The sequence below is a fragment of the Physcomitrium patens genome, chromosome 5 (genome assembly GCF_059467195.1).
Source record: "Physcomitrium patens ecotype Gransden chromosome 5, ASM5946719v1, whole genome shotgun sequence".
Classification (NCBI taxonomy): Eukaryota; Viridiplantae; Streptophyta; class Bryopsida; order Funariales; family Funariaceae; genus Physcomitrium; species Physcomitrium patens.
In genome coordinates, this window is record NC_143414.1 from 17439302 (window position 1) to 17454922 (window position 15621).

Consider the following 15621-nt stretch of genomic DNA (forward strand, 5'->3'; position numbering starts at 1 on the left):
GCAAGATAAAATAAAAGCAAAAAAAGATTAATCAACTTTTAAGAATTCTTCTAAAATCTACTCATTCTTGGGCCTTATTAGATATTATTGCCACTTGGTTTGGCAATTTGTACACATTGCTACCTTATTAATAAGCTTATTGGAGAAGGATGCTTTATTTGAATAGAAACTAGAACAAAAAAAGGCTTTCAAGGAATTGAAGGAAGCACTAATTATTGCTCCAATATTGCAATTGTATGATCTCAACTTTTCATGTATACTTTACATTGATGCTTCCAACTTTGCTATTGGTATAGTTCTTTAATAGGACTTTGGTAGGAACCTTCAACCTATAGCATATGAATTCTGCAAGCTCAAAAAGAGAAAGTGTAATTATTTTTGTACATGATTAAGAGCAATTAGCAATTGCATATGCCACAAAGGTGGGGCGACATTATTTGTTGAAAAAACCAATGACTATTTGGACTAACCTCAGATTCTTGCTATACAATTTGTATTTAAAAAATATAAAATCATAACATTATTATTAGGAAGAGTAGTTGTAGCCCTTTGGCATTCAGCTTGAATACAAATAAGGGCAAGAACATACCATATCAGATGCTTTATCATCTAGATCTGACTTAAAATCTGAATGAGATGAGAAGGTAAAATTTACTATTATTAATAATATCATTTTAGACTTAAAAAAAAGAATAAAATAAAAAATAGACTACGTATTTTAATGCTTATTTTAAGATGATTATTGATCAATTGAAGGTGGATAATATATAATATCAAATTTATCATTTTGATGATAGCTTCTTCTATTTTAAGACTTGCTATGTCTATGACCTTCTATCCTCAAATAGATGGATAAATAAAATATGCAAATCAGATCCTAATAGATATGTTACATGCATTCAAAACAATTGACTATAATGACTAAGATGAATATTTGATGTCTTTAGAGTTTGCCTATAATAATAATATTGAAGCAAATACTAATTATTCACTATTCTTCTTTAATATCCACGAGCATTTGATTATGCTAGCAACTCTCGATTATTCCATTCATACCAACAATCCACTAATAGAAGAATTTATACAACAGCTTATAATGGCCTTGTAAGAGACACAATATCATTTCTTTACTACACAAAACTAACAGAAGCTATATGCGGATAATCATTGGTAACACAAGATCTTTCAGGAGCTGGACTAAGTATTACTCTCTAATGCCAAACTTCTACTTACTTCATCAATCCAAATTCATAAGCTAGTATTTCAATAGCTTGGATCTTTCTATATTTTTACAATAATTTCTGATGTTATATATCGCCTCAAGCTTTTGCCACATATTAGAGTCCATCTAATCATCCATGTTTCATAGCTCAAAGGATTTTACATTGAATCAAAGTGCTTTCAGATCAATACTAATCACTACTACCACTATCGGTTGTAATTGATAAACAATAGAAGTATGCAGTTGACAATATTTTGGAGCATTCCTACCTTTGCCATGGCAATAGAAGTTTACAATTTCTATTGTATTACCATGTATTTTACAAATCTTTACAACTATAATCATCTATGAAGTAACCTATTATAGAAACATGATTATATTTTTATTACAACTAAGTTTTAAAGTATAAATTGGAACATAAAAATTTAGAACTACAATATAAGAAAGATTGTAATGGAATATAGATAAGATATTTATATTATTGATACATAGAAATAGATAGTTGGAGCCATGTTTGAAAAGTTTATTGAAGTTTCTAGAATTGGGGTTAGGTTAGTAGACTATATAGGAACGACTACGGAGCATTCTAAAAAGAGCTTAAGACAGTTATTTAGATAAGATCTACCATAGAATATTCTAAAAAGAGCTTAGGATGGTTATTTAGGTGGAATCTATCATTAAGAACATTCTAAAAAGTTCCAAGATAGTTGAATAAAGTATAAATAGGAATAAGTAGGGCCATTTGGACATTTGGTCATATATAGCTTTAGATCCTTTTTCTAAGTAAAGTTTGATTTTGATTTTTTTAAAATTCTATTCTATTTTATTTATTTTTTGTGGTAGTTTGCTTTGTCTTATGTTATTATGAGATTTATATTGTTATGGGTTAAAAAAAATCTTAGATTTTTGAGATAGTTTAGTTCTATCTTATTGATATCAAAGCAAATTAAGACTATTCTTTAGTAGCATATCAATAGCCACTACTTAGTTCAAGGTCACTTGTTGTTGTCATACTGAGTATTGTATTGAAGCTACCATGAATTACTCTTAAGAAATCAGCTGGAAAGAAAGAAGATATTACAATAATAGAGTCCAATAGAGAAATTATAGCATAGAAGATATTGTGGAGTAATTTTAAATGGAGGCTCAGATACAATAAATCCTAAGTCAGATTGCTACTCTGTAAGGGCAAATAGAAGCCTCTAGGATAAGAGAGTTGATAATTGATAGGCTAAAATTGAGTAAGTTTAGTACATATTGTAGAACTTTAAGGTAAGAAGATGTATGCCAATGGCTCTTGAGTATATATTAATACCTCCAACTATCTAGGACAAATACCACTAAAAGAATTATATATGTAATCAATTATTTGAAAGATGCAGCAATCATTTGGTGGTGACATTGAGTTCAAAGCTATGGAGTGTAAGGTGGATTTTGTCATTAAGAGGAGTTTAAAACTAAGTTTAAGAATCAATTTTGGCTCATCAATAGGGAGAAGATAGCATGCAATTAGTTGAAAAATCTTACACAATCTAGGTTGGTGCAAAAATATGTCTCCTGATTTAAGTTCCTATGTCTTGAAATTAAAAATATTTTATAGGCAGAGATGATCGATCAATTTCTATAAGGATTGAAATATGAGAGCAAGTGAGAGGTGGAACTAAGAGATCCATAAATATTTGAAGATGCAATTAGGATTGCAGAGAGGGTCGATGCTATAAATTTTAGAAATTATAGAGTACGACCTATAGCATAAAGTCTTATGCCACTATCTAATACTATGGCATAACAACCAATGCCAATGGAGATTGATGCCTTCTAAGAATCATTGACACCACAAAGACATCAAATATTACCCAAAAGAAATTATATTTTTATTATTTAAAGTTAAGCTATTAGATGACAAAGTTTTCTAAAACATCAAAATTCAAGCACCAACAAATGCAAGTAGATTTATAGTCTCAAGTTTCACTAAATTTATAATAAGATGGATGAAAAAAATGGGGCTTATTAATAAAGGTGTTAAAGACTAGTATTAGGAATAGTTATTGTTTCTCAAAAATAAATGGTATGGCATCAAATAACTATTAATAGGATCAATTAATGTATCCAATAAGATAATTAAGACATAATCCATATTGTATAATTGTAGATTGTGGCTTTACAAAAAAATTACAACTTGATTGAAATTGTTGACCAACTTGGGATTAAAACTAAGGTAATCAAAGGAAAAAGTATATACCTTACAGATGACAATTTTTTTTGTAAGTTTGGTCATAGATCTACAATTCAAATTTTGAAGACTTATGAAAATAGTTGTTTAAAGTTTATGCTATAAATTTGAGCTTAATCAAATAGTTGAACTAACGATTATTGAATTTCAAGTAGGTTGAGGTCTCAAAAATTGGACTTTGAGAGATAGTTGGAATATCTAGGATCTTTGGTAACCTACTAGTTGGATTAGAGTGAAATTTTTGTATAAAAGTAATAGACTTGATTTATTATACAAAGATAAATTTCAAGAACAATTGAATGGTATAAAAAGGAGATATTGGTACTAGAAGACCAACATCAAGATTAAAGAAAGAGGTTGGCTAATACCCAAGCAGATTTTGATACTTTTTTTCTATTTAGTAGATTTGATTCTTTTCAAATTTTGTGTACTTCTTGCCAACTTAATTGTTGAAAATTGAGTAAAATTTAAAGTAAGATCAATAATTTAATCAATAGATATTAAGGTTCTAAATTGTACTAGGATTAGATTGAATTGATTAAATTTTAATTAAGTTTTAGTTAAGATATAAGATTAGATTAGGATTTAGGATTTGGTTAGGATTTAGGATTGGAATAGAATTTAGAATTTGATTTAGGATTTAAGATCTAGAATTTGCTTAGGATTTATGGTTTAAGATTTGCTTAAGATTTAAGATTTAGGATTTAGGATTTACTTTTATTATTTCTTTTGTAATATTTTTAAGGTTTCTTTTGAATTTTATTAAAGCTTGCTTAGTATCATTAAGATTTATTTAAAATTATTTAATATTCTCTTAGAAATTAGATTTTAGTATTGTAATTTCTATTCGACCTTCTATAGCTAGGTGCTCGATGTGATGATGTAATACAACCACATGGTAAAAATATAATAAAAAATAAAATTTTAATTAATATTTAATTATCTTGGTTCAATAATAATTCAATATATTTAAATATGGCTTTTATAAAAGCCTCTTAGTTAGTTTTCTTGTCTTAATAGTTAGTAGATTAAAGATTGATTAATAATTTTATAATCTAGGCTGTAGAAACTCTTTTATTGCCTTTAAAAGACCATAAATTGATAAAATCAGATTAAAAAAGGTAAATAAATAGTATAGTTGATACTACAATTAAGTTGAGGATAAGATTGGATTAAAAAACTCCTAGAATAGGTTAAATTGGTACTCAAGAATCAATTGTTTCTGAGACAAGGTCAAAATCAAACTTCTAGCCATCAAAATAATAACCTAAGGTCAAATAGGGTGTCATACAAATCATTGAGATATTATTTCTTTGCCTATGAAAGAAGTCAATAATAAAGTTCAAAGTTTACATTAAGAAATTATATAATTTAGAGAAGGAAGTAGATCAAATTAAAAACTAAATCCAATAAGTTTATTTATTATAAATATAAGAGAAGCAAGAATAAGTATATTTGAAAAGTTTGATGGAATAAGATCAAAGTTTCAAGGGTTTTTAGAATATTAAAGTTTTGACTAAATTTGCATCTTTCTTAATATCTTGAGAGATTTATTCAAGTTGGATTCATAAGAGAATTTTTTTCTAAGAGTGTCATTTCTTGATTTGTACCTTTAATAAAAATGGATTTATAATTGTTCTATAATTTTAATTCATTTTTATAAACATTTATGACTATATTTAAAAAAAATTATTAAAAAAAGATAATAGAGATCAAGTTTATATATCTTTAAGAAAGATTATGTTTAGCCACCATATATGTTGTTGAATTCGAAAATTTGGCTTCTAATATGAAATGAAATCACAAAATCCTTATTAATAAATTTTAAAATAAATTAAAAGTTAATATCAAAAATTTATTGTTGATAATGTTGAGAGCAGATTCATGAAAATAAACTATTGCTCAAACTATTATATGTAATAATCAATTTTTTAAAAGATGCCAAAAACAAAGATTTGATTTCAGAGAAATAAGTCAAGCCATGTGACAAGGACAAGAACTTGATGAAAAAGCAATTTAGATAAGTGAGCCTTCACTCAAAGAAAGATAACAAAATATAAATAAACAAGTATATATATTGAAAGAGAAACTAGAATGGCTATTGCCAAAAGACAAGAAAACTAGAGACCCTTGAAACTAGACTAGAAGCAAGAAAGGAGTTGACAAGAGTGAAGATGCCTTCACTCTTGTCTCTATATATACTATCTAACTAGGGGCTACATGGCGACGTTCTATAGGACCTCCAATATGTGTTGACTTTGTAGGGCACATGCCTTGACTTACAAGGTAAGTTTTTCTACGTGTGGGCCACATAGTTAGCTTGATCTTCAAGCTAACAACATCTGTGGTACATGGCCAACTTATTGACCACGTTTCTAATCCAAAAAGTCAATTAAAGACACCAATGAAGTCAAAGCAGCATCTAGGAAGTTTTTAGGAAGCTTTCATATTAAATATTATAGAATTAACTTACTTTTACTTACTTTTATTTACTTCTACATATTTCTATATGTAATTATTAGCTTACATGATTATGGCCATGACATAACCCCCCCTTCTAGAGACGAGTTCTACGAGGAGCGGTCATCATATGTTGAGAAAATCTATGATGCGACGAATTGTATTCGCCACATACTCTGATCTCTGTTCTCTTCGAAGATGATTGATAGGGCCTCTCAACCATCGGTAGTGTCCCATACCAGGGCTGGAAGACCACCCAATTATTTGATCATTGTTGAGGCCTTCGTAACTTCTTTCGAATAGAATATTTGGAACACCATCAGGAGTTGTTCCTACCTCTAGCAAAATCACCAAACATCGGGAGTCCCTTCCCAAATCGTGATACCAAACGCATTGTATCTCACCATCTATTCGAGGAAGAACATGTCGTTCTTGAAGATCTTCATCTCGGTTGCATCGTCTTGAAAGTTGTGACAATCGTAATGTCTCATCCGACAGATTAGCAAATAAAGGCTCTTGAGTTGAATCCGCTGATTGTTGGTTCTCCATCTCATCAGCACCACTACTACAATGAAGCTACAGACAAGAATTGAAAGTAGAATGTTATCTTGCCTAAATGTTGTTTCTTTTATAAAGAAGGTTTTCATCTTGATTTTGATCAATGTCGTTGATGAAAAGCCTCCACCGCCTTTGCTGCATTTGCAAGATTCTTTATTGGCTCCCATGTGCGTTCACTAATACCATATCCGTGCCAATGGACAAGATATTCTAATTTATTTCGGCGTCGCCTTGAATCTAAGACTTCTTCTACTTCAAACTCTTCATTATTGTCCACTTCTATAGGAAGAGGTGGAGCTTGTCATCTTCTTGGTATGTCCATTGTCTTGTATGGTTCAAGAAGAGACACGTGGAATACTAGATGGATTTTCATTGACTCCGATAGATGTAAACGATATGTAATTGGATTGATTTGTGCAGAAATAGAAAATGGTCCCAACCTTCGATAGTCCAACTTGTCACAAAGATGAGTGGTCTTGATATTGTGATGAAGTAGCTATACCTTATCACCCAAGACGAATGATGGTTGTTCTTTTCGATAGACATCCGCATTAGCCTTTTGTTGTTCTTGAGCCTCTTTTAACTACGCCTTCATCGTTGCATGTAGCTCTGATAAATGAATTGCCAAATCTTTTGCAGCAGGATTATCAACTTTTGAAAAGTCAAAAGTATCAAGTCGTGGATGATAACCATAATTAGCAAAGAAAGGTGTTTGTTTTGTAGAAGAGTGTACCGTGTTATTGTAAGCAAACTCTGCCAATGGCAAAAGAGTTGTCCAATCATCTTGTTGGTAATTAATGGTACATCTTAAATATTGCTCCAAAACTTGATTAACATGCTCCGTTTGTCCATCAATTTGAGGATGGAATGTCGAAGATAGTTTTATATCCACTTTAAGAATCTTGAAAAGAGTCCGCCAAAATCTTGATACAAATTGAGTTCCCTTATCTGATATAATATCCTTGGATAATCCATGATAGCGATAGATATTGTCAAGAAAGAGCTTAGCTGTTTCTTCACCTGTGATAGATTTTGTACATGGTACAAAATGTGCCATCTTGATAAAACGATCTACTATCACGAATATAGAGTCATAAGAACTTGAGATTGGAAGATCTGTGATGAAGTCCATAGAAACAGAAGACCATGCTTGTTCTGGAATGGGTAATGGCTGAAGAAGTTCAAAAGGTCGATGATGAGGAGTTTTTGATCTTGAGAAAATATCACATGATTGTACAAAATCTTTAACTGCCTTCCATATTTGAGGCCACCAAAAATCCCTAGATATCAGCTCCAAAGTCTTATTATATCCGAAATGTCCTGCTGCTGGGAAGTCGTGACGAACTTGAAGAACACGTAAACATGCTTCTCCTTCTGGAACATATAGGCGTCCTTCAAAATAGAGTAGGTTGTTCTTGAATTCAAATTTAGATAGATCATGAGATTTAGAAGAATTGTTCTTGATATCATGAACAAGAGGGTCTGAAGACATACTTAACTGGACTTGCTTAAGGAAAGTTAAATCAACAGTCAATGTTGATTTTATTGCTCGAAGATGAAATTGCTCCAGCTTCAAGAGAACCATTCTTTGTTGCTCAAAAGCTGCATTTCTTTCTTTTGGTGCAAGATAAGAATGTCTAGACAAGGCATTGGATAAACCTTGTTATTTTCTTTGTCGATAAGTGATGATGAACTCGAATCTTGATAAAGACATGCTCCAATGAGCTTGGCGATGATTTAATACACGTGCTAACATATAATATTCGAGGTTCTTGTGATCCGTATACACTGTGACTAGACTAAAAGCGCCTTCTAGATAATGACGCCATTCTTGAAAAGAATCCACAATTACAAGAAGTTCTTTGTCGTGGATCTCATAATTGATTTCTGCTGATGAGAATTTTCTTGAATGAAAGGCTACTGGATGAAGTTTTTCATCTATTCCCATTTGTGATAGAAATCACACCCAGAGCAAAGTCCGATGCATCTGTTTCCATAAAGAATGCTTTGGAAAAATTAACACAATACAAGATTGGTGCAGAAACAAATGCTATCTTCAAAGATTCAAAAGCAACTTCTGCTTCTTGATTCCATTGGAGTTTGTCTTTACAAGTCAAACGTGTAAGTAGAGCTGCAACTCGAGAGAAGTCTTTGATGAAGATCCGATAGTAGTTGGCAAATCCCAAAAAACATTGGACATCTCTTACCGTTTTTGGGATCTTCCAATCTATAATAGTTTGAACTTTCTTAGGATCCATCATAAGTCCATCATTTGAAATGATGTAACCTAATAAATCGACTTGAGTAGTGTGGAATACACACTTCTCTATCTTGGCATAGAGTCCTGCATCTCTTAATTTTTGTAACACACGACGAACATGAAATTCATGTTCTTTTGGATTCTTAGAATAGATCAAGTTGTCGTTTAGATAACATACCACAAAATCGTCCAAAAACTCTCAAAAAACATCATTTATTAGGTGTTGAAAAGCTGCTGGTGCATTTGCAAGTCCAAAGGCATGACATTGTATTCAAAATGTCCATACCTAATTCGAAACGTAGTCTTCCATTCATCTCCTTCTTTGATGCGTACAAGATTGTATGCTCCCCAAAGATCTATTTTTGTATAGATCTTAGCTTGATTCAGCTAATCAAGAAGTCCAGATATTAAAGGTAGTGGATACCTATTTTTGATGGTAATCTTGTTGAGTCCTCGATAATCAACACTTATCCACAATGTTCCATCTTTTTTCTTCACAAATAGAATTGGAGTTCCTGCCGGAGATTTAGAATAGCGTATGAAATTCTTGGTTAGATTTTCTTCAATATACTCCTTGAGTTCAGCCAACTCATTTTGTGATAAACTATAGATTGGTCCGAATGGCGGTTGTGCTCCTTCTTGAAGGTCAATTGAGCAATCATAGGGACGATGTTCCGGGAGTGTATCCGCATTCTTTTTTTCAAATACATCTTGAAATTCTTGATATTGGCTTGGAATGCCACTTGAAGTCTTTTCATCAATAGAAACGAGTGTAGCATAAATAATGTATGGTGATTCTTTGATAGCAGCATGCAAGAAAGCTTTTGCACCTATAAATATGGGTTTAATTGAACTGGACTTATGACTCTCTACTTGCTTAACTACACTGTTAGTTATACTTTTAGAGAAAGTAAGAGTTCAAGAAATCTAGTCTATTTGAGGGTTGTATTTTTTTAACCACGATAAACCTAAAATAACTGGATTAGAGGGAGATCTAATGATATTAAATACTACAAAACTATTATGACCAATGGTTATTACTTCTATAGGAAGGATTTTGTGAGTAATATCTCTAGAAGATAATGGACGACCATCTATGACTTCTACATGAACAGGTTTAGTTTTCTTTACTAAAGATATGCTATGTCTTTTAGTAAATTCTTCATCTAAAAAACACGCTAAGGCTCCTGAATCTAACAAGGCAGAGACTTTGTAATATTTAGGTCCTAAAATAACATTTAATATAAAACAAGGAGAGGGCTCTGAGGAGAGAATAGGACCTTTACTAGAAGTTGTGCAAGGTTCCAGCCGCACGGTTCCTATTGTAGCTGGACAAATTCATTTTCTGACATATTATCTTCTTTCACAACCATACTCCTCGTTTTGTGATTGCGTCATTTCTTTGGACAATATTGAGCAGTGTGCTTTGGTTCTCCACAATATAAACATAATCCTTCTTGACGACAACGAGTCTTTTCTTGCTCAGTAAGAGGTTTGAAACGTACTGCATCAATTTGCATATCCTCTACTTTCGAATGTATGTGTTGAAGAGGTGTTGGTGTTGCCATTGAATTATAGTAACGTTGAAGTCCACTTGTACGGTTCTCAGATCAGAATTCAAAAAGGCGATTTTCGCACTTCACAGCAAAGTCAATTGCTTGACTCAATGTTTGAGGATCAGGTAAGTTGAGCATTAATTTTTTTACCTCATATTATAATCCATAGAGAAATTGGCTAATAAGTGCAGCATCATCCCACTTAATATCAGTTGCAAGTTGTCGAAATTGTGAAGCATATAACGTTACTGATCGATTGCCTTGTCATAAAATATGGATCTTATTGGTTGCAACACGAATTGCATCATGTTCTCCATACATGGATCGAAACTCTGCCAAAAAAGCCTCTAGATTATCCAATATTGGATCTTGTCGATCAAGAAAAGATGAAAGCCACGATAGTGCCGAACCTGAAAGAAGCGTACCAATGAATCTAACTTGTGATCCTGGAGTTGGATAGCTTTGGGGTTGAAGTTCAATCACAAGTTGCACTTGATTAATACATCCTCAAAACTTGGATCTAGTGCCATCAGACTTTTCGAGTAGGCAATTCTTGGTTCTCTAACATTTGAAGGGCGTTGTCGTGTTGTAACACGAGTATACCATGAAAATATAAAGAAAGGGGACTTTTATTAATGTTGAGTTACCTCGAATATTGGGAGCAACGACCAACTCCAGTGCAAATACTGAGTGGCCAGGTTCAGTCACCCCATTATAATCAGCCAGGGCATACTGAAATGCTCCATTTGATTCCAATAACGGGAGTCAACAAGAAGGGAAAGGACCAATTCACATGACGGGTGAGCCTGGTTCAAAGAGCCAATTGGATCCAATTTCAAGAATCCAATCCGGATCCTCTTACCCAATATGAGACCTGAATTGGTCGGACAATCCAATGTAGTCTAATTACGAGAAAATCTAGGTCATACTATAGGCCTCAACCAATATGACGTGAAGGACCAATTTGATCCAATTACGGAAACATCCGTTGTCGTATTGTAAAACGAGTATATTGTGAAAATATAAAGAAAGAAGACTTTTATTAATGTTCAGTTACCTCGAGTATTGGGAGCAACGACCAATTCCAGTGCAAATACTGAGAGGCTAGGTTCAGTCACCTCGTTACAGTCAGTCGAGGCATATTGAAATGCTCCGTTCGATTCCAATAACGAGAATCAACAAGAAGAGAAAGGAACAATTCACACGACGGGTGAGCCTGATTCGAAGAGCCAATTGGATCCAATTTTAAGAATCCAATCCGAGTCCTCTTACTCGATATGAGACCTGAATTGGTCGGGCAACCCAATGAAGTCTAATTAGGAGAAAATCCAGGTCTTACTACAGGCCTCAGCCAATCTGATGCGAAGGACCAATTTCATCCAATTACGGAAACATCTGAGTCTTACTACTGGACTCTTAGCCGATATGAGAGCTGAATTGGTCGGGCGACTCAATGTGGTCCCGATTACGGGGTTTCGATTCTGTTTCAGGCTGTCTTGTTCTCTGAGCCGTTTCAGGGAATGTTGTTTTCGATAAAAGGATCTCTTAAAGGTAAAAATGGAGGAGAATGCTCTGACGGAGAGAGCCAATTCCGGATCCAAGACGGAAGATTGAAGAAAATCAGAGGCTAGGGTTTAAAAGAGGAGAGGATTAGGATTAAAGGAGAAAAGAGTTAAGAAATGAGGAGGGGGTTTTTTTAAATCGGGGTTTTTTGAATCGAAGAGCTAGCTTCAAGCTCTTTTCAAGGTCACTAGTTTGGTTTCATTAGGATTTGTGAGGGGAGAGCAATCGGTGCTCAAAGTCAGTGTTTATTTTGGTGTTTCGGATTTTATATAAAACATTGATGGTTTGCATTCTCAATCGGTTTGTGCAAGTTGTATAACATCTATGGATCAAAATTTGATATTGTCTGGATAATTGGATGTGCTAAGTGTATACAAATATTTGTGTTAATCTAACGATGCAATCAAGAGATATCTGGGTTTTAGTACAAAGGGTTGTTGGAAGTTGGCAGTCTAGGGTTGGATAGGGTTTCTGTGATATCTAAAGATCTACTAGTTGGATCGACGTAATTTTTGGCTTGGTAATAGAAGATTTGGTGATCAAGCGGCTATTCAATTTTGAGTTGGAGTTAACGGTTGATAAAGGAGAAATCACTTCTGGAGTTTCTACATCGAATTTCAAGGTTGCGGCCGAGTGTCATCAGTGCGGTTTTTGGGTGTTTTCTTACAATCTGTAAGTTGGGTTGGCTTGAAAATTTTTGAGCATATAGAAGGCTTATACTGGTATTTGGTTGCAAAATTTCACACTAAGTGAATAGTTGGATCAAAAGTTACAGCTTGTCAAAGCTCACTGGCTAGGATTAGGGCTTGTTAAGAAAAACAAAAATAACTTAATTATAAAAGAAATAAAGCAATTGGAATATTGTATGGTTAAAATGACTATGAGGAGTGTTTTTAAATACTTGGAAATTGATATTTCAATTATATTCTTCATACATGGATAAAATCTATTAGGATTTCTTTGTTATTTACAAAAACAACTATACCTTCCATAGCCAGATACCCAGTGTATTCTCGAACAAGACAACACGTAATACGACACCAAATCTTACTACTGGACTCTTAGCCAATATGAGACCTGAATTGGTAGGGCGACTCAATATTGTCCCGATTACGGGGTTTCGATTCTGTTTCAGGCTGTCATGTTCTCTTTGCCGTTTTAGGGAACGTTGTTTTTGGTAAAAGGATCTCTTAAAGGTAAAAATGGAGGAGAAAGCTCTGATGGCGAGGGCCAATTTCGGATCCAAGCTCTGACGGTGGAAGCCAATTTCGGATCCAAGACGAAAGATTGAAGAAATTCAGAATTAAGGTTAAGAAATGAGAGGGGAGAATTTTTTTTTTTTGGGGGGATTTTTTAGAAGGATCAGAGAGCTAGCTTCATGCTTCGAGCGGGGAAAAAAGACAGAGAATTGGGTTTTTTTTCTTCATAGGATTTTTGGAAGACTGAGGCAATCGTTGCTGAAGTCAGTGTTGTAATGGTGAATCGAGATTTTTTAATGAAGTGGGTTTGATTACTCTTGACTATTTTGTGAAATCGAGTTACGTTTGTGATGAAGAATTAAAAGGGTGTCTATAGGATTGAGTATGTGGAGTGAATGAAAATTATTGGGTTAATCTAATAAGACAGTCAGTGGATACAAGATCGTGAATATAAAGCGGTATTGAAGATTAGCAGTTTGGATTGTTCGGGGTTCTCTGTAACGTCTAGAGACCTACCGACTGGGACAAAAAGGACTTCGGCGAGCATTCGAAGGGCATCCGTATAGATTTACGGTGTATTCTTGTAGTTGTTTATATTCCAATAGTCAAAAACCGATAGACTGTTTGAATATTAGCGAATCTCCATACTACCTTCTACAGCGAGACGTCCGGCACGTTCTTGAGCAGGAAAGCACGTAATACGACATAAGTGGTGAACCCAACGTGAAAGCTTGAAGTAGAAGGTATTGGATTTCGTTTGGTTTTATTTTTATTTTATGGAAAATGAAAATAAAAATTTTGAAGGATTTTTGGAAGAAGTTTCTGGTGGGGATTCTTCTAAAGGACAAGGTATGCACATGGATCCATCTATTGCTAGTATGTTTCAAGCCTTCTCATTATCAATGCAGCAACAGTAAAGCAATGATCGAAAGGAAGCTTAGGCAACCAAAGTATTGCAAGCAGTGGTCAATAAAATTGATCAATTTGATGGAAGGAATATTTCAAGGTATTTAAGATGTTCTGTTCGTGAAATGGAATTAAATCGGGTTTCTGAGAAGAAAATGGTTGAATTATTTGGACTTGCCATGATACCGGAGATAAGAGACCATATTACATCGATTATGGATCGTTATGGGAATTCATGGGAGGTTTTTTCACATGCATTGAAAGACGAATATTTCTTGGAAGATGCTGATCTCGTTACTAAGAAGCTGTTTCTGGGATGGATTGAACGGCCCAATAAGAATTTGCAAGCAACAGAGCTACTAAGGGAATTTGAGAGGCAGTACTCTCAATTATCGAAGGTAGAAAAATTGACATTGGAGCCGAACAAAGTTGATCTATTTCTTCAAGCTGCTGATGGAGAATTGCAAGGGAAATTAGAACTCCTTCTTGAAGACAAAGAAGAAGATGAAGGATTGACAACAAAGTGGAAGAACGTTGAAGATGCAGTGGGGTTGCTTGCAAAAAGAGAAAGGAGAAAGGATAGGAGCAATATTCCGAAAACAGTAGAAGCACCCAAAGCTCCAATATGTACAACACCACCAATAATGCCTACAGTTCAACCTTCGACATCCTTATCAAAGAAAGCAGATATAGGGATGGAAGAAAGTATACGAGGAATGCGAGATCTTCAAATCAAATTGGCAAGACTTCAAGAGAATACTTCTACAAATAATTTGAAGAATGTTTCAAAACAAGGATATGTACAAAGATGCATTTGGTGTGATGACGCTTCACACACTAGGAAAGATTGCAATGAATTTAATAATATAATACGGCAAGGAATTATTTGCCGGAAAGATGGGAAGATAGCATTAAAAGATAGAAAGGATCTTCTTCAAACCAATTTTGGCAAAGGAGGAATGAGAGCATTGGTTCAAGATTACTTAAAAGAGCATGAAATAGCAGCACGAGAAAGTGCAAGTTATGGTGCTAGAGTAGATGATGACCTTGGAGGAAGTACGGAAACTAGTGAGTTTTGGGCTTCTACCATTTCCATAATACAAGAAGGAAAATTACCTCGAGAAGCGTTATTGAGGACTGCAGCTACAATACGAGGTACAATAGGTTGGGAGGATCATGTTGAATCTCTTTCAGTTCATGCATATATTGCTAAGAGCCAACATGAAGCTTTGATGGAAGAAAAGAGACGAGGAAATTTTGATGATATAAGAGAAGGAAATTCTTCTAAGAGGCAAACTCAAGGAGACAAGGCTCGGGAGGCAGCTTCACAAGAATTGCTTGTAAAAGATATCTCAGCATCATTGGAAGAAAAAACAAGGGAGACAAAAGATAAGGGCAAATCAATTGCTTATAAGCTACTTTCTGACATTGAAGCAGCAACAAATTTGAAAGGGATATTGGAAGAACGTATATTAAATGTTAAGGTGAAATTCACATTGAAAGAAGTCTTGGAAATTGCAAAGAAAGAGTTTCATGATGTTATCATTGACAGCATTAAGCGAAAGAGGCAATTAATGGGCGAAACTAGAATGAGTCATGCTATTGATGCAAGAATATATAAAGATGAAGAAGAGGTTGATATTGGTTACAAGCAACCAAGAAAT